The sequence below is a fragment of the Pinus tabuliformis genome, chromosome 8, assembly GCF_031772625.1.
Source record: "Pinus tabuliformis cultivar Carrire ecotype Pingquan chromosome 8, CPIR1, whole genome shotgun sequence".
Taxonomy (NCBI): domain Eukaryota; kingdom Viridiplantae; phylum Streptophyta; class Pinopsida; order Pinales; family Pinaceae; genus Pinus; species Pinus tabuliformis.
The window spans coordinates 1,357,266,145-1,357,293,756 of NC_142294.1; positions in this window are offsets into that span (position 1 = coordinate 1,357,266,145).

Sequence of the window (27,612 nt, forward strand, 5' to 3'; positions counted from 1 at the left end):
ATACTACTATGGTCCCTATCCTCATTTCCCTGTGCATTGATCAGATGAGAGGTACTTCCCATGAGTCCCATACTGCATGGGTAGGATGCCTCGACATGAGAAATTAATCAATCCTATCCTCACAGGGGAACTAATCATCCTGCTACACAATCGCCATGGAGAACACATCATCTAGGCCTCACAAGAGAGCTAATCATCCTGCTACATAACCATCATCGAGAATACATCATTCAGACCTCACAGGAGAACTAATATTCCTGTTACACAGGAAAGCAAATCATCCTGTCCCACAAGAGAGCGAATCATATTGTCCCACAAGAGAGTGAGTCATCTTGTTTCATAGGAGAGTGAATCATCTTATCCACAGGAGAGCGAATCATCCTGTCCCATAAGAGAGTGAGTCATCTTGTTTCATAGGAGAGGGAATCATCCTGTCCACAAGAGAGTGAATCATTTTGTCCCATAAGAGAGCAAATCATCTTGTCCCAGTGCGCACCACCAAGGGAGGGTGAGTCACCCTGTGGTCGTATGTTTCTCAAGTAAGGACCGCAAGCCCCCAAAGCTCAATGTATGCAACATGCAGGACCCTTGTACAAGGATCTCTTGACGACTCCAAGTCGTTCGGGAAAATCACAAATTTGATCTTCCCCAGGGCTTTGACAAAGTGTATTGACCTGTACATCTTCTTAATGTGATGGATCCACCTCACTCATTGACTTACCATATCCTAGATAAGGCAGTATATGATGTCTATCTTCTGGAGAAAACATCGAATACAGGATTCCTCAATAATCGAATCCCACCTCTAGTTATCATAGAGAATCACAGTGGTATTCATTATGTGTACTCACTGACCAGTCTGCATTTGAATAATCATGCAATTTTCATATTTCCTGCAATGTATCTCAATCCATGAGAGATTGTGCCCTGAAGATATCTCAGAATATTATTGGCACCAATCCAGTGAGGCTCAACCAGATATGAGCTCACCATGCTAACTGCAACACATATGTCCAGACGGAGGTTCTCTAAGAACATGAACGTGAATGAGTTTATGAAACTCTGAGGCATTCCCCAAATCTGGTCTGACATCACTACCATATAACTTCTTGAAAGTTAAGATCCTTGAGGTAATCATATGCTTGCAGTTTATCTTTCCATATTCAAAATCCAACTCCCTCTATTTTCTACAAATGAGAGGGTCTGTACCTGTCAGACATAGGTGCCGGTATGAGAGGTCTGACATCCACAACCTTCAGATGGTTTGGATCAATTTAACTCCTAGTGAATCTCATCTTCATCAGATAGCTGTTGATTCTCTCATACTATGCTCGAGGTGTTTTTCTTCAAGCCATAGAGGTCTTTCTACCACCTGCATACATGAGATTCCTAATCATGAATCTCAAACGCCACGATTTTTTCAAACCTGTGGCCATGCTACATGAGGGGAATGGTCCCCTTGTAAGATTTTCCTTCGGTACATCTCATACATGTACCTTCATGCTCTTTTTGAATTCAAGCATCCCAATCACCATCTGACTCACAGACCTCCGGTGCTGAGTGAATGGACATGGTCCCCAATGGACATGATACAACCCTAAACTCAAAAACATCTTTGAAAAAGCTATTTTCAAACATGTACCTTTCCATTGATGAGTGCCACCCTGAAACCTTTGACTTCCATTTCTGAGATGGAAACTAGGTTCTTCTTGTGATCAGGTACATAAAAGAGATTCTGGGGTTCCTTGCTTTCTTTGAAGAGTCTACCATTTCCTTGATGACCTGCATTACCAGTCATCCCTTTGATCATTGAAGATGTCCATGGAATGATTGTTATCTTCATCAAGAGATGTGTCTCTACCATTCAGACACTCCTTCGCATAATGGCCGAACTTATTGCAACCAAGGCATCTGCCTTTCCTTCCATCCTTAGATCCGAACTTGCCAATGAAGTGATCTTTAGATGGGCCATTAGAAACTTGCGCTCTGCCATTCTGATAACATTCTCTGCTTCAACTTCACCTTGGGTGAATTATGAGGAACCCATTGATCCTTTTGTCTTGTCCCAACTATCATTGGTGATTGCTCCTTCACTCTTTCTTGGGCATTATCTTCACTTTAGCTCTGATTCCATGTTAAGTTTAGGTATGTTCTATGCTATTGAAATTTATTTAAATTTTCACAGTTAGCAATCACATTAGCATTAAAGTAAACTGCATATAGAACATAAATATAGATCGCAGCAGACAAGCCAAGATAAGAGGACACAAGATGTGGCACCAGCTAAGGACAAACCCCACAATGTGGGGAAACCCTTGATCAATTCTTCTTTTATGTTCTTCAAAGTTTAGCGGAGAAAGAGAGAGAGAGATAGTACATTTACAACAGAAGTCAACACTTTGACTTATCTAGATCTAGCATAGATCATTTCGTATAATGATGAGATCAATTGAAGACATTCTGCTTCAACTGATTCTCTAAGGTGACAACTTCACCTATCGTAGTTCTACATCTGGTCCACTTGCTGCACCACTGCATACTACACCATGTTGCACTAATCATGATTATCATCATGATACCCATGACCATGATCCGGTTCATCATCACGCTACTCTTTATGTCCATGATCTCATTCATCATCAAGTTGCCCATGCTTATGATTACGTTCATCATGATGTTGTCCATGCTCCATGTATCATTGTGCTACCCATGCACATGATCTCATACATCATGCTGCCCATATACATCATGCTACCCATATACACCAAGCTTCATGCATCATTATGATGCCCATGACTATATTATTTCTTTATTATGCTGAACATTAGAACTGCTTCTCCTTATAGACTGTAACACTGCTTCGTCATACTGCTCACAGTGAAGTCATACCACAGTGATCATCACCAAGACTTCGCTACAGGAGTATCCAAAGTTTTTCATCTATCCGAGATAGATATGCTGAGATGCTCAGGCTTCATCCTTTCTTTGCTACTCTCTCCATACGAGAATACCTTCAATATACAGGTATGCTGAGAGGGTGACCAACCTTGGTTCTATTGCTCCTTAACCCATTCGAGGAGGCAACTTGAACCCTTAGACACATCTCATCTCAATTCCCATGACTATATTATTTCTTTATTATGCTGAACATTAGAATTGCTTCTCCTTATAGACTGTAACACTACTTTGTCATACTGCTCACTATGAAGTAATACCACAGTGATCATCACCAAGACTTTGCTACAGGAGTATCCAAAGTTTGTCATCTATCCAAGATAGATATGCTGAGATGCTTAGGCTTCATTCTTTCTTTGCTGCTCTCTCCATATGAGAATACCTTCAATCTACAGGTATGCTGAGAGGGTGACCAACCTTGGTTCTACTGCTCCTTAACCTTTCCGGGGAGGCAACTTGAACCCTTAGACACATCTCATCTCAATGTGGATCCGATTGCAGCTTCCTTCTACGTGACTACGACTTCCATGCATTGACTGCAGCTATGCCTTAAGACTTCGGCTCCTCTTCTCGTGACTGCAGCTCCATGCATTGACTACAGCTATACCTTAGGACTGCAACTCCATGCATTGACTACGACTATACCTCAGGACTGCAGCTCCTCTTCTCGTGACTGCAACTCCATGCATTGACTGCAGCTATACCTCAAGACCGCGGTTCCTCTTCTTGTGACTGCAGCTCAATGCATTGACTATGGCTATACCTTAGGACTGCGGCTCCTCTTGTCGTGACTACAGCTCCATGCATTGACTGCGGCTATACCTTAGGACTGCGGCTCCTCTTGTCGTGACTGCAGCTCCATGCATTGACAGTGGCTACACCTCACGACTGTAGTTAAGTGCCTTATGAAAAATGTTCATCATGATTGCATTGATGTGTATATGTGTCTCCATGAGTAGCGTTTATCATTGACTACGTTGATGCGTATATGTGTCTCCACGAGCAACGTTTATCTCTGCATGAACTGCATATAAATGGTGTGTGTAAATACACTGCTAGATTCACTATACATGGAGCCTGATCTACGCTGTCATATCTTAGATAGCATATAGGTACTTGCAATTAGGGTTGTATATGTTAGTAGTTCATCACGGTGTTTTAGAGCTTCACGTGGCTGGGAGCCTCTTCCTCCTTTCTGCGCCTTGATGTCTTTTCCATGACTGGAATTAGGGCATCACTTGACGACTGATGTATCACTCTTTGTGTCTCTCTCTCCTTCACCAAAAACCCAGACGTGGAGAGGAGGAGGCTACACATGAAGAGCTGTGTCTCCCAAATGATTTCAAATCCTCCATATTTATACTAAAAACGTAGATTATGAATAGACACGTCTATTGGGCTTCTGAGCCTACGTAAGATGTTGGCCGACTTAACAATTTGTACATAACATAAATAAATTCATAACTTCATAAATACTTATCTGAATCGGATGATCTTTAGATCAATCCTACACCTCTCGATGACAGGGATCCAATAAAAATATCAGCTGCCATAAATAAGATGACCCACATGGAGTTTGGCCCTAGTTGCCAATTTTAACAATTTTTCCTATCGCAAATAGTCTCTTCCAAAATCCATGCAATAGTACACTAGACAAACAACTTCGTCAAGGTATGGATGCCAACTTAGGACCAAGGCAGTATGGATGCTTCCCTTGCCCCAAATGGTCTCTTTCAGACCACCTTCATAAAACACCTCTACTCTAATGTCTAATAGTAATTTTATAGTTAGTCTTCCCACTTTTTTTAGAGAAGAGGAGCTGCAAACTTTGATTAGTGACACTTATGGGTGAAATTTGTAACTAAATATGCATGGAGTTACAAAGGATTTTATGATGAGAGGGACATAATTTCTATATTTTCGGGTTACTTTGAAAATGTTTACACCATGTTTGGGCTTTGGGGGTGCTTAGTGAGATGTGAGGTGCATGGTGTATGGTTGGACCATGCTCTTCCATGATGGATTTGGACATTAGATGTGGTTTACTATTTTCTGTTAGAGCTTGTTTGGATGTCCGAAAGACATTCTTCCTCAAAGTGTTGGATAAGTATGGAGCTTGGTGACTTCATGTTTTTGATGCATGAAGGGAGTTTATGTTCCTGGAGTAGATTTTGGTATTTCGGAGGACGTCATTGAGCCCTAGATATCATGGGGCTACTTGTTTTCTTACATGGAGGTTTACAATTGACATGCGAATCTTGGGTTGAGGGAGTGGATATGTAGGTGTGGGAGTCCTTAAGGCAACGCATGACCTTGGATATGCATTGTCCTGAAGGAGACACATGACCTTGGGGATGCATTGTAGCTTTGCACCTTTGGAGGATGGTTGGAGATTAGGGAGTAGTGCTCAAGCCATGGAGGCTCTGCTTGCTAATCATTGTCACCTTTGAGCCTCACACATGTCACCTAGAGTAGAGTGCTTCACATGGGTGGACCTACTTGTGTCTTGCAAGTTTGTTTGTAGTGGACTAGGTCCACTTGTTATTGTAAAGCCCCTTACCTCTCATATAAATAGAGGAAGGAGTGAGTTATTATTATAGTCGATCATGCACTTGTGCATATTCCTTTTCATACTTGGGTTAGAGATATAAGAGTAGTGATACTTTCTCTCTCTCTCTCTCTCTCTCTCTCTCTCTCTCTCTCTCTCTCTCTCTCTCTCTCTCTCTCTCTCTCGTGTTCAATATTCTTTGTACTCAATGTGTTTTTTCTTGGAGCATTCACTGGAAAAATTCATATATATAAAGAAGAAATGGAACCCATGAATACAATCACAACATATAATATAATTCACCATGCTTTCAAAAACCCTAGATAGGGAAAACCAAGAGAAACCCTAGCTCCATTAGTCCATGGATAACTTCAGTTGCAGCTAGTGTAGATGTTCGTAGTTACAAAAATATGTTTTTTCTAGGAAATGGAAAATCTCTTCTAGGGATTGGGATTTCATCCCTGACAAGTAAAGGTCACTCTTATTCTCTCGTTACAGGAACTAATAAAATGCTAAATTATTATTATGTGATATCCATTCCATCTAACTGCGAAAACCCTGAAGCTTTTAACAAGACAATGATTCAGGGGAACATTCTAGTTTGTGGATATTCATACAACTTTGCATATGGTGCTGCATCTGTAAGACATCTATCAGAAACTGGAAAGAGTGTAGGTGCAGCTGGGTTCATTGTAACTGTGGAGATTTGATCCAGTTCAACAACAAAATGAGGTCAACAATAATCTTGTAGATTACTATAATAGATTAACAATAAGGGATCCATCAGGTCAAATCATAAGGTTTGGAGCTAAGGCTTCCATTGGAAATGGATTGAAGCTTATATATCAAGGTATAGCTCCTCAAGTAGTATTATATTCTTTTAGAGGTCTAGATATTAAGGATTCTTTCTTTCAGGACACCAAGGTTTTAAAGCCAGATATTCTAGTTCCTGGTTCTCTAATATGGGCATCATGGTCTCCTAATGGAATTGATGAATTCAATTATCAAGGAGAAGGATTTGCCACGATATCAGGGACAAGCATGGTGACACCACATATAGCTAGAATTGCAACTTTGGTGAAGCATAAGCATCCTGATTGGAGCCCTACTGGCATCAAGTCAACATTACAAACAACATCAGCAACCGTTGACCACATGGGGAAGCCCCTACAAAAACAAAATCATTCTTTTCAAATATTTTAAATCCAACAGATTAAATGTGTTTTCTATTTTGTCAAGACATTTTCCTAATTAATTTAAAGTTTACACGTGAATTATCAAAAATCCTTAGTTATTGAGTATGATTATACATAGTTTTCTTGGTCTATCTCATGAACTTGAAATGATAAATTAATATCCTCCCTGTTTGGAATTCAAAATGTCATACAAATATCACTCATTACCATACATTTTTCACCTATGCTTCCATTATATCACCCATTATTCACCACCATGTCACTTCATTTTCCCTATTATTCACCATTAATGGGTCTCATTTATATTTTCCAAATATTATTTATTTTTAAGAATTTTTAAGAGAAATTCTTGATTAAATATTAGAAAATAATATATTTTACTTTATATATGGAAAGTGGGTTGTTTTTGTGACATGTGTAGATGCCAAGGAAGCTTCCAAGACACCTTTATGTGGCCTTGAATGATCAAATTCGAATTTGAAGAGATAAATCTCATGGAGAAGATCAAGGACAAAAGGGAGTTATGCGTCTAGATGGTTGAGAGATTTATGGAACTAAAGAGAGATTAGTGGATGATCATTATGAGTTTGTTACTCATCCCATTGTATAAATAGGAGTACAATATCCTCCATTTGTAATCTTGAAGTTTTTGTAATCTTAGAATTTTGGAGTATGTAATCTTAGAAGCTTAGAGTTGCAATCTTAGAGTTGGTTTGTAATGGAGATTTTGAAATAAAGGATCATACTTCAATTTTGCTTCTACACCTGAGTCTCCATTGAAGTGGTGTGCTTGTGGAGTTATGGAGTGCCCCCATGGCCTCGCTTGCATGCTTATTTGTTTATTTTAGGTATAATTTATTTTATGTTTTTATTTGATTTCAGTTTTCAAGTTTTTGTTAAATATTCTAATATTGGAAGAGTCTTATTTGAAAGTGTTCTTGTAAGAGAACCGTAAGATTTCAAACAATTATTAGATCTAGGCTTTTAAGTTCTTATTAGATGTTCTAATGTTGAAAGAGATCTTGTAGAATATGTTCTTGTAAGAGAACCATAGATCTCAAACAATTGTTAGATCTAGGTTTGATTAGTTATTGAAAGAGGTCTTAATGAATATGTTCTTGTAAGGGGACTTTAAGATCTTGGACAAATTAGGAATCCTTCTAAATCTATATATTTTAGATAAGCGCTTCTAAGTTTACCTTCGTGGGTTGACATTAAATTAAACTCTAATTGACATCATCAATTGGAACCAAACATTTTGGTGTCATTGCCGAGGAAGTGCAACTAGAAGGATTTAGTAATTATTTTATGCATTTGTTTTTAATGGGCTAATTTGTGGAACTTGGTGACAACAGGTTCATAAAGGAGTTCAAAGTTTGGAGCATTTTTATTTTCACAGCTAGTTAATTTAAATTCAGTTTTTATTTTAAACCCCCCATTTCTCACTAATCCATCTACGGATGATGAATTTGACAATGTTGAACAGGTACTTCTTGGAGAGCAAGGACAATAACCTTGAGCCAACTCTAAGACAAGATTCTCACATACTTGCAAAACATAATGTAAAATTTTTATTCTTGATGTGAGCATGTTCGAATTTTTAGTCTGTAGATGTCTTCATTGGAAGCGTTCTTTTACTTATAAAATAAAACATCTTTTAAGTTAATGTAGAATAGATTAGAAAAATAAAAATGAGATCTCATTAGAAGTCATTATCATTAGAAGTTTTTAGTCCTGTTTTCAAAAAAAAAATCATCATGAATAAATTCAGTGGCACATCTTTGCATCTCTATGTCTTGTTTCTGTATCATGGGTGAGCCAGGAGCTTGTTTATCGGAAAGCCTTGTCTTCTGAGAGTCTAAACGCCCCCGTGACATTGCAGAAAGAGTGTAAATAATGCAAGGTTTTGTCGCAAATCTTAATTGTGTTTTATCCATCCACGCTAAATTGCATAAATAAAAAAAAATCAAGAGATTAGTATGCTCTCTTCCTGCGCTTCGTGCGATCAGGAAGATCAGAAAATCTATTGATTTATTTCAAATAAAAATACTTTTGCTGGAAAATTGATTTGCGATATGACAATAAAGAATTTTGTAAATGAGAAAAAATCATCTTTTAAAAAAAAAACATTTTAGATAAAACTTAGTCTTTTTAAGTTTTAGTTTTATAAAAAACAAAAAAAACAAAAACAACAAAAACTTTGTGAAAACTAACCATTTTATTTACAGATAGGTTCAATTTCATTTTTATTTAAAAAACAAACAATTCAAACTAATACAAAAAATAAAAGCTGAACAAAATTCTTCGGTGAGAAAAATCATACATCTGTTCAAAGAGATCATGTCAATTTAGATTTTCTGGAGGAGACAGTTTTGTAGTGATATTCAGAAAAATCAAGTGTTAGATGAGAAATGCAAAAGACCATCAAACACCAATTGACGGCTCATCTCTGGCTTCAAAATTTTATGTTCATTTTGAAAAGATCTGAGAATGTGTCAATCGGTTGACGTCTTGCAATCATTTCACTTAACAAATCAGTGCATCTTATACAACAAGCAGTAATCTTGACATGTTGATAAACACCTTGAAAATACCTCTGTCTGCACGAGTTCTCAGCGAAGATGAGACCATCCAAGGAGCCAATCAAATGATCATGACTTCATTTACTGTGGAGGCATATAAGGCTGTGGCTTTAATATTCTAAACAAGTATCTCTGGTAGTAAGCATTTATCAAGTCGTAGCTAGACATCTTAGACATCTGTTCGCGCTTCTAAAACAGAAATGTCAACCTCAAACTCAAACGTGTAGATTCTTTGCCAAAAAGGAATTGCATAGCGTGGGGCGCAGGACTTTAAAAATATAGAAATAAAACAGCAGAAGAAATTTACGGGTAAAGGACTCTATTTGATCAAAGGAGAGTTCTGTTAGCTGACATCGGTTGAATTCTTAATATAATAGAGCCGGAACTGCGTCAGGCTCTCTCACTCATTCGCCATTTTTAATTTTGTCCCGACAATAGAGGAAAGCCAGGAACCATATCTCTTAACAATCGTTCGCATCGACATTGGTAGGATTTATCTTAGTGTATCAAATTGAACATTCTTCTATGATATTTAAGCTAATTAGTCCCCAAATCAATGACAATTACCGGAAAATGATATCATAGTGAAAAGCGTTTGGCCCTGTGATGATCCGGTAGAGTGGATTTTATTTTATTTTGTAAACCTCAATGCCAGATTCATGTTTATTTTGTTTCTTTAAGCTGCCATTTGTGTTCATTCTAGCTTCCTCCACAAAAACAATTCCCAATTACTCCCTGCACCTGCATCTGCAATGAGTTGTTGATGCTACACAACCCCTTAAAAACGTCAGTTTTAAAAAGCAGTTTGTGATCAAACCAGGACAAATTTAGACAAACGATGACATGGGTTTTTTCCACAATAGAATGAGTTACATAACCTAGAAATTGTTTGCGTGAATTCCTAATGGCCTGAGAGGAAATCATGGTTCTTCAGGACCCTATTTTGGTAACTGCATGAAGAAAAACGGTTTTTACAATTAATGTGCAGAGAATTACGGGTTTGGCTGGAAGTAAAGCGGATTTTGAGCGATTTGAGTGATTCTGCATGCAGATTTATTGGCTCGATTTGATCGATTTTCACCTTCACGTGTTGCCTCACTGAAAATGAGCATCTACAAACCAAAGTCAAGGAAGCCAATACGCCCATCGTGAAGATGTCAAAGCATTTTGAAAACGCACCAAGTATTGCACTCATGCTTTTGAATCATTTTTATCTCTAGGGTTGCACCTCTTTTCATGAATAGTGCTGCTTCTTTCTCTCTATTGTGAAACTATGGTATACTGATTGTTTCGATCCTTAGATCTCATCTTTATTATGTGAACCTTAATTACCCAATTCTGCAGCTAATATGAGGCTATTTAGCTGGTGGCATCACTAAGTTTGATCCTACAAAAACAAGGTTTCAAACCATATTTTAACTGCATATTTTCAACAGCAGATCTGAGGCTATTTGTCTGATGAAATCACTAACTTTCTTTCTTCAGAACCATGGTTGCAGATCATCTTTTAATTGCAGAATTTCAATAGCTGATGGAAAGGTACTTTCGCTGGTGGAATAACTGCTTTTGAGATTGCAGAACCAAGGTTTCAGATCTTTTTACCACAGATATTCCACAACTGATCTGAGGGAATTTGGTTGGTGGCATGAACAATTTTTTTTGACTGCAAAACTAGGATTTCAGATCACTATTGTCATTTTCAAAATGCCCTTTGATTGCAGATCTTTTTACTCTTTCACTTGAAAGATACTTCAAAGTCTTCCAAGGAAATCTTACACAGATTTGATATTTCATTGATTTGCAAACATATAATGGAACATTTTGAAGATTAATTTAAAGAACATTTGGTGGATTATTTAAATGTTGATTAACTTGCTTAGAGTTGGCAATTTCATATTGTTGTATGCTTTTATAACATACTAATCTGCAGGACACAACAAATCTATAATGCCAAACTTTTCGCCATGCACAAAAATCAGCTGACAAAAACAGGGAGTAAATTTACATTTCATGGTTATTTCTTCATGAATGGATTGATATTAATATCATGGTTGAGTCAATTTCAACACTTAATCTATTTTATTTGGTACAAAATTTTTGCGTAAGAATCATGAAGGAAATGGCCATTTCTTCTTGAACACACTTATGTTTTCTTTCTGCCAAGTTTTTTTGCAGATTACAGGATAATCAAGTGATCATTAAGGAGATTAAATTGTGCGCACAATTGGTCTTCACAAGACTAAATTCATGAAAAATTCTAAAGACAAATCCAACTCTACAACCACTACCTTGCACCTCCCTTTTTGAAACTAATTTAGAATTCCACCAATTGTAAATCCATTTCCATATCCATTTTTCACAGTAAGAGTTTTTATTCATTCACCATGCATTTCCTTACATCCATTCCTTACAAGCTTATTGTCATTTTCCATGTCATTACCATTCCCCTTCATTTCCATAAATAAAACCCTACTTCTATGGATACCATTGAGTCAAAGTCCTAGAGTCTAATTAACTTTTTAAAAACACCTAGAGGCTTGCATGCCTTAATGGCAAGTACTCTTGCCAATGAAAAATGGGAGTACATTAATATCCCATGTTCGTTGGATCTTGTAGGTGACTCGACCACGAAAAATTCATTCGTACCTACAAAGATGTGTTAGGCATCTTGACTCCCATTGGAATCAATGGTGGGAGCTCTCGTGTTGGCTAGTGGAATTCATTAATGGCCACTAAGTCAACAAATTCTTACTATGTTCGACACCAGCACATTTAATCACATAGTAAGATTTGTGCCATCGACTGTTGAAGACTTGAAGACCCATATTTTGTAGCAGATGAAGCAGATTTCCTTTCATTGTTTTTCAGTTTGTCATGACTTGAGGACAAGTCAATAAATAAGGTTGGGAGGAGGAAAATGTAACTTATATATTTTGTATACCTTCCAAGCCTTATAGATTTTCAGCCATATTCAGCAGACTCATCAAATTCATCAGACTATCCAGTAGCAGATACGACAATACAGATCCATCCTTCATCCACAACTTGCAGAAGAAGCTTCAGATTAGAATTGTAGCAGTTGAACATGCATGATTCATCCAATTTTATAGGTAAGTAAGGTATGATGTTTTCTAACCTTTAATCTTGAAATTATTTTAGATGCTAAAATGATGATATTTGGAAAATATTCCACTATTTCACTATTCCCTTTCTCATTAAAAATTGCCAAAAACCATCAGTTGGGGAGGGGGGAATTTCACACTTCATTTTTTCCCTCATTCATATTACATCTTAACCCACATAGTCTTCCCACAATAAAAACTACTACAAAATGATGAGCATATTAAATTATTTCTTAAAATGATTGATCTCAACAAAGTAAATAATGATTGTAAACACAAGAACCAATCATTAAAAAGAGATCTCAACAAAGTAAATAATGATTGTAACACAAGAACCAATCATTAAAAGATGCAAATGCTTTGAAAAAAAATAAAAGTTATCCAAAGATGTGCAAAGTTAAAAGGAATTCCATGATTGAAAGATGTTTGTTACACAAGAACCAAACATCTTGTAAACGGAAGCTCATCTAAGAAATAAATCAAATAAGTCATTGTAGTAGCTTGCATGAGGACATGCAAGAGCTTCAGTCGGGGAGTATGTTTGGGCTTCAAAATGTCATACAAATATCACTCATTACCATACATTTTTCACCTATTCTTCCATTATATCACCCATTATTCACCATTAATGGGTCTCATTTATATTTTCCAAATACTATTTATTTTTAAGCATTTTTAAGAGAAATTCTTGATTAAATATTAGAAAATAATATATTTTACTTTATATGGAAAGTGGGTTGTTTTTGTGACATGTGTAGGTGCCAAGGAAGCTTCCAAGACACCTTTATGTGGCCTTGAATGATCAAATTCGAATTTGAAGAGATAAACCTCATGGAGAAGATCAAGGACAAAAGGGGGTTATGTGTCTAGATGGTTGAGAGATTTATGGAACTAAAGAGAGATTAGTGGATGATCATTATGAGTTTGTTACTCATCCCATTGTATAAATAGGAGTAAAATCTCCTCCATTTGTAATCTTGAAGTTTTTGTAATCTTAGAATTTTGGAGTATGTAATCTTAGAAGCTTAGAGTTGTAATCTTAGAGTTGGTTTGTAATGGAGATTTTGAAATAAAGGATCATACTTCAATTTTGCTTCTACACTTGAGTCTCCATTGAAGTGGTGTGATTGTGGAGTTATGGAGGGCCCCTATGGCCTCACTTGCATGCTTATTTGTTTATTTTAGGCATAATTTATTTTATGTTTTTGTTTGATTTCAGTTTTCAAGTTTTTGTTAAATATTCTAATATTGGAAGAGTCTTATTTGAAAGTGTTCTTGTAAGAGAACTGTAAGATTTCAAACAATTATTAGATCTAGGCTTTTAAGTTCTTATTAGATGTTCTAATGTTGAAAGAGATCTTGTAGAATATGTTCTTGTAAGAGAACCATAGATCTCAAACAATTGTTAGATCTAGGTTTGATTAGTTATTGAAAGAGGTCTTAATGAATATGTTCTTATAAGGGGACTTTAAGATCTTGGACAAATTAGGAATCCTTCTAAATCTATATATTTTAGATAAGCGCTTCTAAGTTTACCTTCCCAGGTTGACATTAAATTAAACTCTAATTGACATCATCAATTGGAACCAAACACTCCCCAACCATACACAATCACTAAGGATTTTTTTATAATTTGTCTCTATATTGGGCTCCTTGAACTTTCTCAATTAGCAACAAATAATGATTGTTAAAATCCTTTGATACAAAATTCCATTTATATTTTTATGACCACTTACAATTACCTTGAGTCACTATTAGTGGCTTGCTTGTCATTCCAAGCACTATCATGATTTCACATGCGCATAATTACTATCCTCATGGAATTTTATTCCTCTCTTACAATATATAGAAAAGGAAAATTGATGGGTTCCAACATATTGCTAATTTAAATTTTCAGTATTTTTATAAAATTCTTATGCCTTCCACATGAAGAAGAGGAGCAACAATATGACATACATACTTTTTTTTTGGCACAATTCTTATTGATATTTCATTAAACTTGGAAATCGTGTGCTATAGAGATGCTAATACCACCATGATAGCAAATGAAGAAAAATAACCAAATCATGAGAATGATATACATATAATAGTGAGTGGAGGGTCAAGCCTTATATTTCCAAGAATTTCAAACTGTCTTAAATTGTAGATGGAGAATGAAACCACTTGTAAATGAGCTTAATGAAACCCTTAAAATAATGAAGCAATCTTTCAGTCCATAAATTGATTTGGAGATATATATGGTAGGCCCATTGATGAGGCTCATTAATGGGTAACTTATATGGACCTTAATACACCTCTAGCTTACTAAAATCAACTTTTCTCATCATTCTTTACATGTTTTAATTATGTTTTGCTTAATGAGGAGAAATATGAGATGTCATGTCTAGTGGTCTAATGTGCATTGATTGTAAGTTTTGGAGCAAATTTTGGGTAATTAAAGCATAGGAACTCGAATGGAGACAAGAAAGAGGGATTCTAGGAGACAAGATCTCCCTCCTTAACTCCTCACTCACTCGAAAATTCCTCAATCAAATCCCATCAGCTTGGAGTTGCAAGCAGCCGAGTCATGAAGTTCATTGGTAGCCAAGCAAGTGACTATTGAAGACCAGTTGATCTTGAGATTGGAGCCAAGCCTCCTTAAATTTAAGGAAGTTGTTGGTAACTTCAGTTGTATAAATCAAGAGGCCTAGGGCCTCATTAGGATTGGGATTTTTTGTTCAAGATAGCTAAGCAGTTTTCGAGTGGAAGCATTGTAACCAAGCACTCTTATGTATTTATGATTTTTTTAATGAAAATGAGCAGCATTCCCTTGATCCAGCATTGAGTTGACTCAAAGGGATGAAGCTCTTGTGTTAGGGCCCAACCCTAGCAGCAGGGGTTCTTCTTATTTTATATTTATGCTTAGGTTATCTCATAGTTAGTTGTTAAACTGATTTTGGTATTGCTAATTTGCAAGTATTGGTAGATTTGATTAGTTTGATTCCATTTGTGAATATTTATGATAGTACCATTGTATTGATAATAATATATTCCAAAAATGTTGTCAGCAAGTGGTTTTCACCTCATTTCTCCCTTTCAAGGATCATGGTTTCAAGAGCACTTCTCATGCATCCCAAAAAGACATAATTCTTGCTTTTTGTATAATTTAAGGTTTTCTTTCTAATTAGGTCATTGTCTTTCACTTTCATAGATAAGTTGCAATTGGTATTTTATGATCTTTTAAGTTTTACACTGATCTCATCTCTTTTCATATTGGTTCGAAGCATTTCTGTGCATGAGCTTAGAAATTAAATGGTGTCAACTCTGTTTTCGCTTACTTGAATACACCTTTCTTGATTTTTATGAGTTTATCTATGAATTCCAAGCAAGATGTTTGTTGTTGTAGGATTTTCTAAATTTTAGGGAGACCTCATCTCATTAGCCTCATCCAAGCCATATCCACCCATGATTTCCAAAAGTCACTAAGGTATCAATTCAAATTCTTGTCTTATGAGGAAAATTCTCATCTTTGTTGAGAAAATCCAACAATCTTAAAGATTTGGATTGAGTTCTAAGTAATTTCCTATCACTCCCATGCCTTGTTACCTCCTTATTCACCTTTTCCAAGCTCCACCCCACCTTCTAGACCACTCCCTAAGCTTTCGGCCTATTCTTGTAGTAAAACAAGGGATCGTGTAGGTGAATTAGTACTTCCTGTAGACATCACATAGGAAAACTTGTAATAGCCTGTTTTGAGCCTGATTTGAGAAAAATCATCACTAAAAGCTTGGATTTGGTCGCTACTTGCCCTCCAAGTCATCTGAACCATTATACTCCTTTTCCTTCACACCTGTCTTCCCTGCCAAATAACTATGCAATATTATCATTTACATTTTTCAAGCAAAACAATAAAAATAAAAAGAGTTCTTTTACATTTGTCCTTGCACATAGAAATTAGCACTCTTTAGATTAGATTTCATGCTTAGACTAGTTAAAACCTCACGTGTTAAAATAGGGTTCTTCTGTAAGTAAAGTAGGTTAGCAAGTAGATCAAGGATTTTATGTTGTTTTGCATGCATTTCTTTCAGTCTTTCCTTCATGCAATAGACAACATTTCTTTTCTACCAATTAAGGTAAATTTCCCTTCAACAAATTGGTAATCAGACTTCTTCTAGTAAATAGAAGGCTGGTTTGAGAAACCCTAGCGGTCTATTGCCCCATCTCAGTAGTGAGAAAGAGTAGACCAATTACATCTATTAGTGTATACAACACTGTCACCTCCATTTTTTTACGAACCCCAGGTTGATGAAGTAAAGTCGGTAGCCCCAGGAGTTACAACATCCTTGCTGCAACATTGGTGCTCATCACTTTTTGGCACCATTACCGGGGAGGTGTCTAAGTAGATGCCATTTCTTCTTTATTTCTTCATTTTTATTATCTCTTTCATTCTGTAATTAGTTCCAGTTAGTAAATAATTTCAATTCAATTTTGTTTTCTTTCAAATCTTCAAGTAGTTTAAAACTCAAAAGGAAAAAAAAAACACTCCTTTCATGCCTCATAGGAATATGGATAACTTAGGAAAATTTATACCAAGTAGGCCCACCAATTCAAACAACCGACCTTCCCTCTTCTTCAGTGGTTGTGAGTTATAGGACCCCTCAGGTGAACAACCATATATTTTTGAAGAGCCTATAGGGGAAGAAGAAGAAACTATTCCAACTGACATAATGGCTGAAAATAGAAATGAAAGGGGAGATAGGGAAAGTATTGAGGGTGATTTTCCCATCATAGAAACTAATGGGGATTTCAAGATGAAAAGCATAAGCCAATCTACTCTTCCTCACTTCCATGGCCTGACCTCAGAAGATCGAGATACTTTTTGGTTTGAATTTGCTATCATATACAAAACTTATGATAACACCTCTGATGATCAAAAGTTGAAATTATTCCCATCCACTCTCAAGGATGCAACCTTGCGTTGGTTCATGGGTTTACCTGAGGATAGAATCACCACTTGGGATCAAATGCAACAAGCTTTCAAAAACAATTATAGGCACTATTGCAGGTCCAAAGATACCAAAGAGGAAATTTTTAGAATGACCTTGGGACATGATGAGTCCTTAGAAGATTATGAGGAAATATTCCAACTCAGCTATAAAGGGACTTGATCCTGAGTCACTTAAGTTAGTCCTTCTTAGGGGGGTTAGGGAAGACCTTCTAGAAATCCTCAACCTGTTGTCAGGAGGGGACGTCTACTAGTTACACTGTGATTATATCAAGACAGCTTTCAAGAATCATTTTAGGGCAGCTAGAAAGAAGGGTATGGCTATCCAAGCAATGGCCAGTTCATCCTCTTCCATCACATCCATAAAAAGTGAAATTGGTAACATGTTGGAAGACTTTAAGAGTGAAATGTTGCAAAACCTTGCTCTACAAATAGGCACTATGCAAATCAAATGGAAGTAGGAGGAAGCAGAGAGAGCATTAGCCATCTTCTGCCCTAGATGCACAAGGAGGCACCCTAAGAATGAATGTCCATTGAACCTTATATAAATCTGCTTAGTCTGTGAGGAAAACCACTCCATGGACAAGTTCCCTTCTCTACCTGGATTAAAATTTGTGTATCAGGGAATTGAAGGGGTGACTAAATGACTCTGCTACATTAATCAAAGGAGGCCTCATGGACCTCAACCATACAGTTAGGGCATGCAAGGGTCATCCTATTCATATTACAACCCTAATCAAAACACATCAATTCCCCATTGGTTCCCCCCAGCTCATCCTTCCTTGTCTACACCTTCTTCCTGGTCTTTTTCACCTTAATACCATTCCCAATCATCCAACCAACCATTTCAACCATATACTCCTCCACAACCTCAGTGGAATGCACCACCCTAGGGGTGGAGGCCCACATACAACCAATCTACAGCTTCATTTACTTCACCTCCATCTCAAACACAACTCATGCACCCTACTCTACGTAAGCAATGTTAGATGCCTACCCAACCAAACCCAAACTCAAACAACAAACAGGCACAACAAGTTTACTGTGGAGAGCATCCTACCCTGCCTATGTTGTGGAAATTCATGAAATTAACCTTAGATCTGGGAGAGTTCTACCACATAACCAACCTCCATCTCCACCTAGGGAGAGTGAGGAGGAAAGAGAGAAAAGTGTGTCGAGAATGAATCCAGCCCCCTTTCCTGAAAGGTTAACCCATCCAGTCCAGCACACCCCAGAAGAAACTGAACTTCTGGGTGAGTTGAAAAATTAGTGTGTTAAAATCCCGCTTCTCCAAGCTATCAAAGATGTCCCCATTTACAAAAAGCTGATCAAAGAGAAGTGTTTCAAACATCCAGGGAGGCGGAAAAGAGACACCGTTACCATTAATGTCATTGGAAAGTTGTCCAACTTAATGTTGGGGTGGGTGATTTACCCGAAGTATTTAGATCCTGGGAGCCCTGTAGTATATGTACACATCGATGGAACCATTGTCCCCCATACCTTGATTGATCTTTTGGCTCCCATCAATGGAATGAATAAGGATACTATGCTCAAACTGAATCTCCAGGGATCATTAAGGAAGACCATGACAATATTGCAACTTGCAAACCGATCCACAATAGCCCCTGAGGGGATTGTTGAGGATGTGATGGTCTCCATTGATTCCTAGGAATACCCTACGGACTTCTTATTTCTTGAGCCTAAGACCAAATTCAATGGTTATCCTCTCATTCTTGGGAGGCCTTGGTTAGCCATTGCCGATGCCTATATAAGCTGCAGGGCTGGAAATATGACTATAAAAAATGGCCATCTATCCAAGCATTTGTTCCTATACCGTCCTACTCAGCCATCTATAGAACATGACTTACCTTTATGGCTATAAGAGGAGGAAGAAGATGAAGTATACTCCTCCCAAATCTATATCCTAGAAACTGCCATAGGAGGAGGATAGCCTCATGAAGATGATTTGATTGAACACATCCTACAAAATCAAACTCTCAACACCATGTCTTTGAAGGAAGTAGTGAAGGAAACCAATGACAACCATCACATTGATGTATGCTTAGATGAGTCAAACCCTACTCGTGTTAAGACAATAGAATTTGGTCCTGAAAGAGCATTGAAAATCAACCCCTCTCTCTGTACACTAAGAAGAAGAGTTATGTAACATGTTAAGAGAGAATTTGGATCCCTTTGCTTGGAATTACAAAGAAATGAAGGGATTTCACCCCTTGGTGTGTACTCACCACATTTGAATCAAGGAATGTTGCAAACCAGTCTAAAAACCCCAAAGGAGAATTAATCCAACTCTCAAGGATATAGTCAAGGAAGAGTTGCAAAAGTTGCTGAATTCAAGATTCATTTACCCTATTTTCGACAGTGAGTGGGTGTCTCCTCTGGTGTTGGTTCCAAAGAAAAATGGAAAGTGGAGGATTTGTGTCGACTACCGACAGCTAAATAAAGCCACAAAAAATGACCATATTCCTCTACCTTTCATTGACCGAGTGTTAGATGATCTGGCAGGAAAGAAGTTCTTCTCTTTCCTGGATGGATTTAGCGAATAAAATGAAATCTAGATCAGCCCAGAGGAACAGGATAAAGCCACCTTCACCTATCCTTGGGGTACTTTAGCTTATAGGGTCCTTCCTTTTGGTCTATGCAATGCCCCTGCCACTTTCTAGAGATAAGTCTCGAGTATCTTTGTAGAGCTAGTCGATGATGCAGTAGAGATTTATATGGATGATTTCACACCCTATGGGTGTGATTTGATTTCGATGAGGCTCTCTTTAACCTGGAAAAAAGTGTTAAACAAATGCATTGAAATGAACTTATCCCTTAGTATTGAAAAATGTGAATTCTTGATGATTGTAGGGACTGTTCTAGGTCACTCAATATCCCAGGAAGGATTACAAATAGACCTTGTTATGGCCTAAATCTACCTTAGGCTAAGAAACGCAGCTCTAGGGTAACATCAAACCACGCTTAACCTGGTAGCTAGCCTTACCAGGTCAGGAGAGGGCTCTCTCCTTGTCAATCTCAATGAAAATTTATCAAAGCTTGAGATGACTGATATAAAAAATAATTTTAGGCTAGCTATACTTGCTCAAAGGAATTTGTTTGAATTTAATGGTTGGTTTCTGGATCAGATGGGGAAGGCAGCTTTGGGTCCGGGAAATCAACACAGATTTGCAGAGGTTTTTGCGGGGCGAGGTAGGCAAGTGTTTTAGCACTTTGAAATGAGTGTAATGGTGATTCTAAAGACTAGTGAGGAGTTGGAGAGGGCATGCAAGTCTCATGAGTCCTCTTCAAATAGTAGAAAACATGTAGAACTAAATAAACCCCAAGGTAGAGCACTGAAACACCAATGAATTCTACCTTTTACACTTGATTCATTTAGTTATGAAAAATAAGAGAGATGATGGCACACATAAACATAAGATAAACTAAATTACAGAGAAGAAAACAATGCTAATTCACATTACCACAACAATCCCACAAAATGCAGCAAAACCCTGGTTTATTTCCTTGCCAAACTGCAGAAGTGATGTGCAAAGTAGCTCAATGCATCCACAAGAGTCCAACTCTGACAAATGAATAAGAAAGTACATAATATAGGCTTCAAACCACCTATGATAGCCATCAGGGGTCGAATCCATGAGTCTAGGAGCTGTTTCAACAAGATCTAAACTAGGAACTGAAAAATAGGCAGTGGAACAGCTTGCCTCTAAAACTATGGAAACTAATTCATTAAGTTCAAAACCACCTATACATGATGCATATACCTCCTTGAGTCAATTTACATCTTTTTTACATCAAATTAAATCAATTTAAATCATGAGTTTGACCATGAGAGAGAAAAAGTCAAACTGAGAAAAAACTAGGCGAAAATTTTGAGTTTTGAGCAAAATTGAGCAAATTGTGCCTGATGCGCAGTACCGTTTCCCATCTGAATTTGGAGGCCTTCCCCTTCACCAAATTTTCTCCAAGATGGCTTTTTGGAAAGGTCTATCTGTCTACTTTTTGGGACAAGTGGAAATTTTGAATTTGGTGTCCATTTTCCCCTCCAAAAATCAGTTCTCCCAACATTGTTTCCTGTGGGTCCAAAAAGTGGTAGAGAGGGCATTTTTGAGGTGTTTTTTGCCCTTTAGGTGACCCAAAACTCCTCCAAAATTCATGAAATTTTTTGGGTTTTCATATTTTTTCATGAGGAATCTAAAAATTTAAACCATTCCTCAAAATTCCTTACCAGCTCAATGCACCAGAGGAAAATTTCTGTGCATTGCAATTAAAAATTTGGAAATGACAAAAAGTTCTCCAAAATTATTTAAAAGTGGCAAGAGGAAAACTTATTAACTACTTTTCTAGGACAAGGAAGATTCAGCCAAGATTCTAAGTTTATCTTGCTCCTTTTTGGCCTTTAAGGCTCTCCCTAGCTTGGCTTTTAGGCTTCTTATTCTTGTCTTACAAATTTTGTTCCAGGCCAAATAGTGATAAGCCATGTGTCGCAACATTTTCTTCTCCTTATTAGCCTTGTCAAGAAGCTTCTCAAGGTGGACATTCACTCTTTCCAACCATGATTCTCGATCAGCCTCTATTTCTTGCTCTAGTGAAGTCAGCTTGATTTTCCTCCTTTTTTCCATTTGTTGGTTTTCCCTGATGGTTTATAGCTCCATGATTGTTTGTTTATCCTCCAATTGTTTGTTCTCTTTCTCAAGGTAATTAATGATCCATTTAGCCCGCTCAAGGTCAAGTGATAGGCTTCAGATCTCAACTTCCTTCTCCTTGATGATCTCATCCTTGAGTCTTGATTTTTGGGAGCCCAAATCAGTGTCCTCTGCCTCAATCAAAATGAAATCCCTATCTTGGCCTTCAGAAGGCCCTTCATCATGCAATGGTTTCTTTCCTCTGTCCTGTAATTTCTCTACTGAAGAAGAAGGCAAAGCCCCTTTCTCCCTAGGTGAAAATTAAATTTTCCTGTTGTCTGGTGAAGAGAATGAGACCACTTCAACCCCTGGTGGAGATAATACTCGTTTGGCAGCTACAAAAAGTCTTCTTGTCCCCTTGTCATAAGATATAAACACAGGAATGTGAGCCTCTTCAGTTTTTCTTTCATGTTCTCTTTGTTGCCTAGAAGGTCCAGCTTCCTCTTGAGGTCTATAAACATTTGAGGCCCCTTGAAAATATCATGGACAATGAAGTTTTCCCATGACACTCCCAACTGATTCAGCTGATGCATAACAACAATTTTGATGACAACAAAGTGATAAATGCTATTGAGCTATTGTGGGTATGGTTTCCTCTTTGCAATTACATTCATCATCTCTATGTTTTTGCAAATGAAGTATGGTATGCTCATCATTCTAACCCTAGTAAAATGCATAAGCAACCTGATATGATAAACATAGAGCCTAGAGAACCTTCCCTCACATGTGAAGTATTTAATGATGAGTTTCATTAATGGCACATACCGGTCCTCCAAAAACTTGAAAGGAAACACCCTGCCCAATGACTATGATATTTGGCTTTAATGTAGGGTTCATAATTCTATTTGCTAATATTTTATCTCTTGTTCCATATTTCCCCCACATTTGGCATCCTAGTTGCTTCTGCAATAATGGTTGGTGAAAGAGTGAAGTTGATTCCAGCAAGCTGTACCATGTTGTCCTCCATGTCAATGACAAATTGTCTAGCCAATTCATGATGATACTTAACCCTCTCAAATAGCTCACAAAACTCAAAGCAAAATTGGTATCTAAAACAAGTGGTGGCAAGAGGGCAAGCAAGAAGTTCAACAATACTAATAGGCTCCTTGTTGTGGGGAAAAATGCCTATGCAGGACGATCCTATCCACCTAAGGTGTGACAGTGCCTTAGCAACAAACAGAGACAGTTATTCTAGTATTCTTCCTTTATGAATTAAGAATGAAGAGAGATAGATGGACTAACCGGTGTCTTCCATTTTTCCCTCGATCCAGTTTCCCTTCTCTTTGAGAGTTCCCAGCTACTTGCCTTCTCGCTCGCCTAGCTTCAAGAGGTTTCTGCAAGATCACAAGAAGAGAACACTACACAAGACATGGATTCATATTCATAACTAGTTCAAGATTAGAAATAAACTAAACATACTAACGCAATCATACATCAAATATACATCAGTATATAGGAGAAACCAAGATAGCTTTATTGATGAATAACAAGGTTCAGGAAGAGATACAACCCAGAGGGCTCCAATCCAGCATCTCCTTCCCAGCAAATGGAATTCCTATCTTCACTCCCTTCAAAGCATTAAGCACCCAATGATTCCAATCTCAAACCAACAACAATTCTTCGTAATAACAAAATTCCAGCCCCTAGATCTCATGGAGGAGAGATCCATATATAGATGTTTGGAGAGAGGATGAGCCAGCTTGAGATCTGACTAGTGTCCTCTCCCTCTGTCAGTTCTTGATTCCACTTGGAGATTAGGAACCTCTTACTCATCACGAGCCGAATTCATTGAGGCAAGTGTCATTGAGGAAGATTCTGGAAGCTTCCTGGGTCTTGACACCTCTTGGAATGAACTTGCCATTTGGAAATTCTTGCTCAACGCACCCTGGTAGTGTTTCTACCTGCGTTGCAGTGCAGGTAGCCAGTGTTGGCTTTGACATTCAGCGCAGACAGCTAGTGGAGCCATTGAATTGATCCTGAATTGACTTGTTTTTGAGCAGTTTTTGGTGGAGAACTTCTGTGAATTGCTGTGGTTTGTTAGCCTTGTTCCTCTAGGGGTAGGAACAACATGTTTAGGGACTTTGGATCCCTTAGATTATGGAAATTTCATGCTCAATGTTGTAAGGCACAAAAATTTCTATAACAGTTGCCCCCTAAAGTATGAGGCCGTTTATCGGGTGAAATGCTTTATCAGGGGGATCCGAAGTTCATCCAGTGCTGGGAGGAGACCTGTAATAAGATACAATATAATACATTATTTTTCATACTGCTTTCAAGATCTAGATGAGGCGGGCATTCCCATGCTCAGCTTTATAAATTCATTTTTCTGTACATAGAACAGACAATCGTCTGGTGGTACACTTATAATTTTGATGAAATTATCATCCTTTGGGTAGCATGATTATCTGCTGCAATGATGTACATGTCAATGTCTTTATCTTTCCTGAATATATATCGCAGCCCGGATGGATGAAACTAGATCCGGGGTCTTCAAACTCATTCGATCTTCACTCTAATTACAAGTCGATCCATGTGAGAAATGTTCTGAAGTCGAACATGGAAAGACATCGCTTGATTACCAGTCAATGAGGTAAACCGTTAACAAGCGCGAGAGGAATCACCGATAATGATAATGACCCTCAAGGTACTGCAGTACAGTTCACGCGGTGTGAATAAAGGACTTGGTGTCGAACACCATGCAAAATCTTGCGATCGGAGGTCATTGATGTATACCTATTGCCGGAAGTGAGAAACTTGCCATTGAGGCATGCAAGCTTCAAAGAACTGAAGGGGTTGTTCCTAGATCAACTTCTTGGATAATGAGCTGATGTCGACAAGAAGCGATCCATCAAAGGAGGGCCTTAATGAATCCCACATCAATGACACGGAACGGAGTTAATGATTTTGATGGAGGTGAAAACGATCTGTGACATATGATTCAGGGTGGCGGTCATGAAAGGATGAAGGATAATGTATGGCAGTGGATGGGACACGATTGAATTTTCTGAACGACTTCTCTTGAACATATGGCGACACTGATGCGATGGATTGGTAGCATTACCCCAAATATGGATGGTATGGCGAGACCATGGATGTGACCGGTGAATGAAACAACCCAAACCGATTGTGGTACGGAGGAAAAGTTTCATGTTCAAGAGCGACTTGCTACCATCAAAGTTTTCTTGAGTTTCTCCCAATTTTTCCCCAGTCATTGCTGACCAGTACCTCTTTATTTTTTTCAAGCTTGAGGAGGATAACATATGCTTGTTCTATAACTTGCCCTTCGGGCAAGCCCATCGCTATGTTTTAACGAGCCTAGCGATAGTGAAACTCGTTCTCGTCTAAAGACAAGTGTGTCGCTATTTAATGATTTTAACGAGTCTAACGACAAAGATAACTCAGTTCTTTTCATTTTTAGAGAGTCTGAAAAGATACATAAAGTTAACTCCAAAAGTCCTTTTTCATCATCTAATCCCTTAGGTCCGAAAAAGTATAAAAAAATACAGAAGGGATGAGTTTTCGATAGTTTTAACGAGCCGAACAAAACAAGCGCTCGATCTTTTTGTGCAATAATCCCTCAGGTCCAAAAAGATTAAAATCTAGAGGAGGGATAGCACTTCTTGTCCCTTTAACGAACTGGAAGGCCAAGGACTCGGCAATCTTTTCATATTTTACGAGTCAGATGAAAAGAGCTTAAAGAAGACTCGTCTTTTGAGGAACGAGTGATAAAACGGGTTAGCGGTTGATTCCAGGTATAGGTTGAAATTTTCCAATCACGGCAGTGTCACAAGGATGGCTAGTGAAATCACTCTTCGCAGATATTCCTCAAAATGGGTAAACAAACATATGGAGGTGAATGATCGGCTAATGGAAAAGTGGAGGTGACGATGCAAACAAGACCAAGGCTTTAATGGCTGATGATATTACATTCACTGTGGTTATTTACCGGGATAGTTCATTTTTTAACGAGCTTAAACGTGGGTGGAAACATTTGCTCGATCTTATGTTTATTTTTTAACGAGAATGAACTATGCGCTAAAACTGCTCGGATCTTGCGTTTATTTTTAACGAGCATGAACTGTGTGCTAAAACTGCTCGTTTATATGGTCAAATTTTGATTTTTTACCATGACTAGCTTTGCTCTTTTCAAAGATAGTACTGTATCCTCAATTGCTGCATCAAACTAGTTAGAAATGAATAACATTTGCTTGACAATGAGATTAAACCCTAATATCTTGCTTTGAACTACGTAAAAAGCGATTAAAAAGTGTTTTTACCTCTCATTTTACCACTTCATTTGAACTTGGTTTGTTGGAGCTTTGGAGGTGCCTCTTTCTCCTTGATTTTCATCAGCTGATTCTGGGAGATTCTGCGGACGATTTTCGGCGCCGCCTGGACCAGGTAAGAGCTAAACCCTAGCTCTTTCTTTTCATGGTCTCCTTTTTCCATTCTGTGCCTGTTTTCTTGTTTCCCTGAGCCCCTGGGGTTTTGTTAGGGCGCTCTGCCATCAGCGCAGCTGGTTCATTCGAAACCTGCGTTGAATGTCAAGCTGCATGAAGGCAGTTTGACCTTCAACGCAGGTGGAACACTGGCTAGTTGCGTTGGGCACAGAAAAATAGTTTTGTGCACAGTTTTTGATGAAAATTTTACGAGTTTCTCATCAAATCCAGGATCTAACTCCTCTCATGTTTGTTTTTTCAGAGATTATTGGAGCAAAATGAGCCTTACATGGCGAGAATGAGAACATGAAGAAGAGGACATGATTGCCCTCCACGATCCTGTCACGGTGAACGCGTTGCGGAACTGTGGCCTGCTGAAGTTCTTCTGTATCTCTAGTATGAGAGCACAGATCTCCTTACTGCAGTATATGCTTGATGCTTGGGATCCTATCAGCCAAGTATTTCAGATTAGGGGCAAATCTATCCCCTTGACCATAGTAGACATTTACTTCTTGACTGGCTTGTCAAGGCGGGGTGCCCCCATTTCTTTGTCAGGTTCAGCCCGAGGGAATGACTCTGTGAGATATTATGTCCGCCAGTATTGCAGGGAAGGATCTCAGCCGAGTAGAGACGGCAAGGTCGTTATCCGTGAGATTATTGACAGGTCTCTCGGGTCCATTCTGTATACTATTGGTAGGATGGCCGGTAGTGCATCTCTTCATGTTGCCAACAGATCTTATGTGCAGCACGCCTTGGAGTGTCTCCAGCCGAAAATATTCAACTGGTGTGATGCAGTACTTCTTCAGATGAAAATTCAGTTGACCAAGGTAAAGGACGGGGAGCTGAAGAACTTTGGATTTGGCTCTATTTTGACGGCCTTTGCCTTGGAGAAGATACCACTGATGCAACCTCATTATATCGCACTCGACTTGCCTTCTCCTACCGAGCCACGCATGCAGAGATGGGTTGATCACATGTCTAGGCATGCTGGTCAATCTCAGATTTCTTTCACTGATACCTTCTTCAGGTGGTTCGAGCGTCAGGAGATGGTCTATTCCGAGTATTCATATGTTGGTATGGATT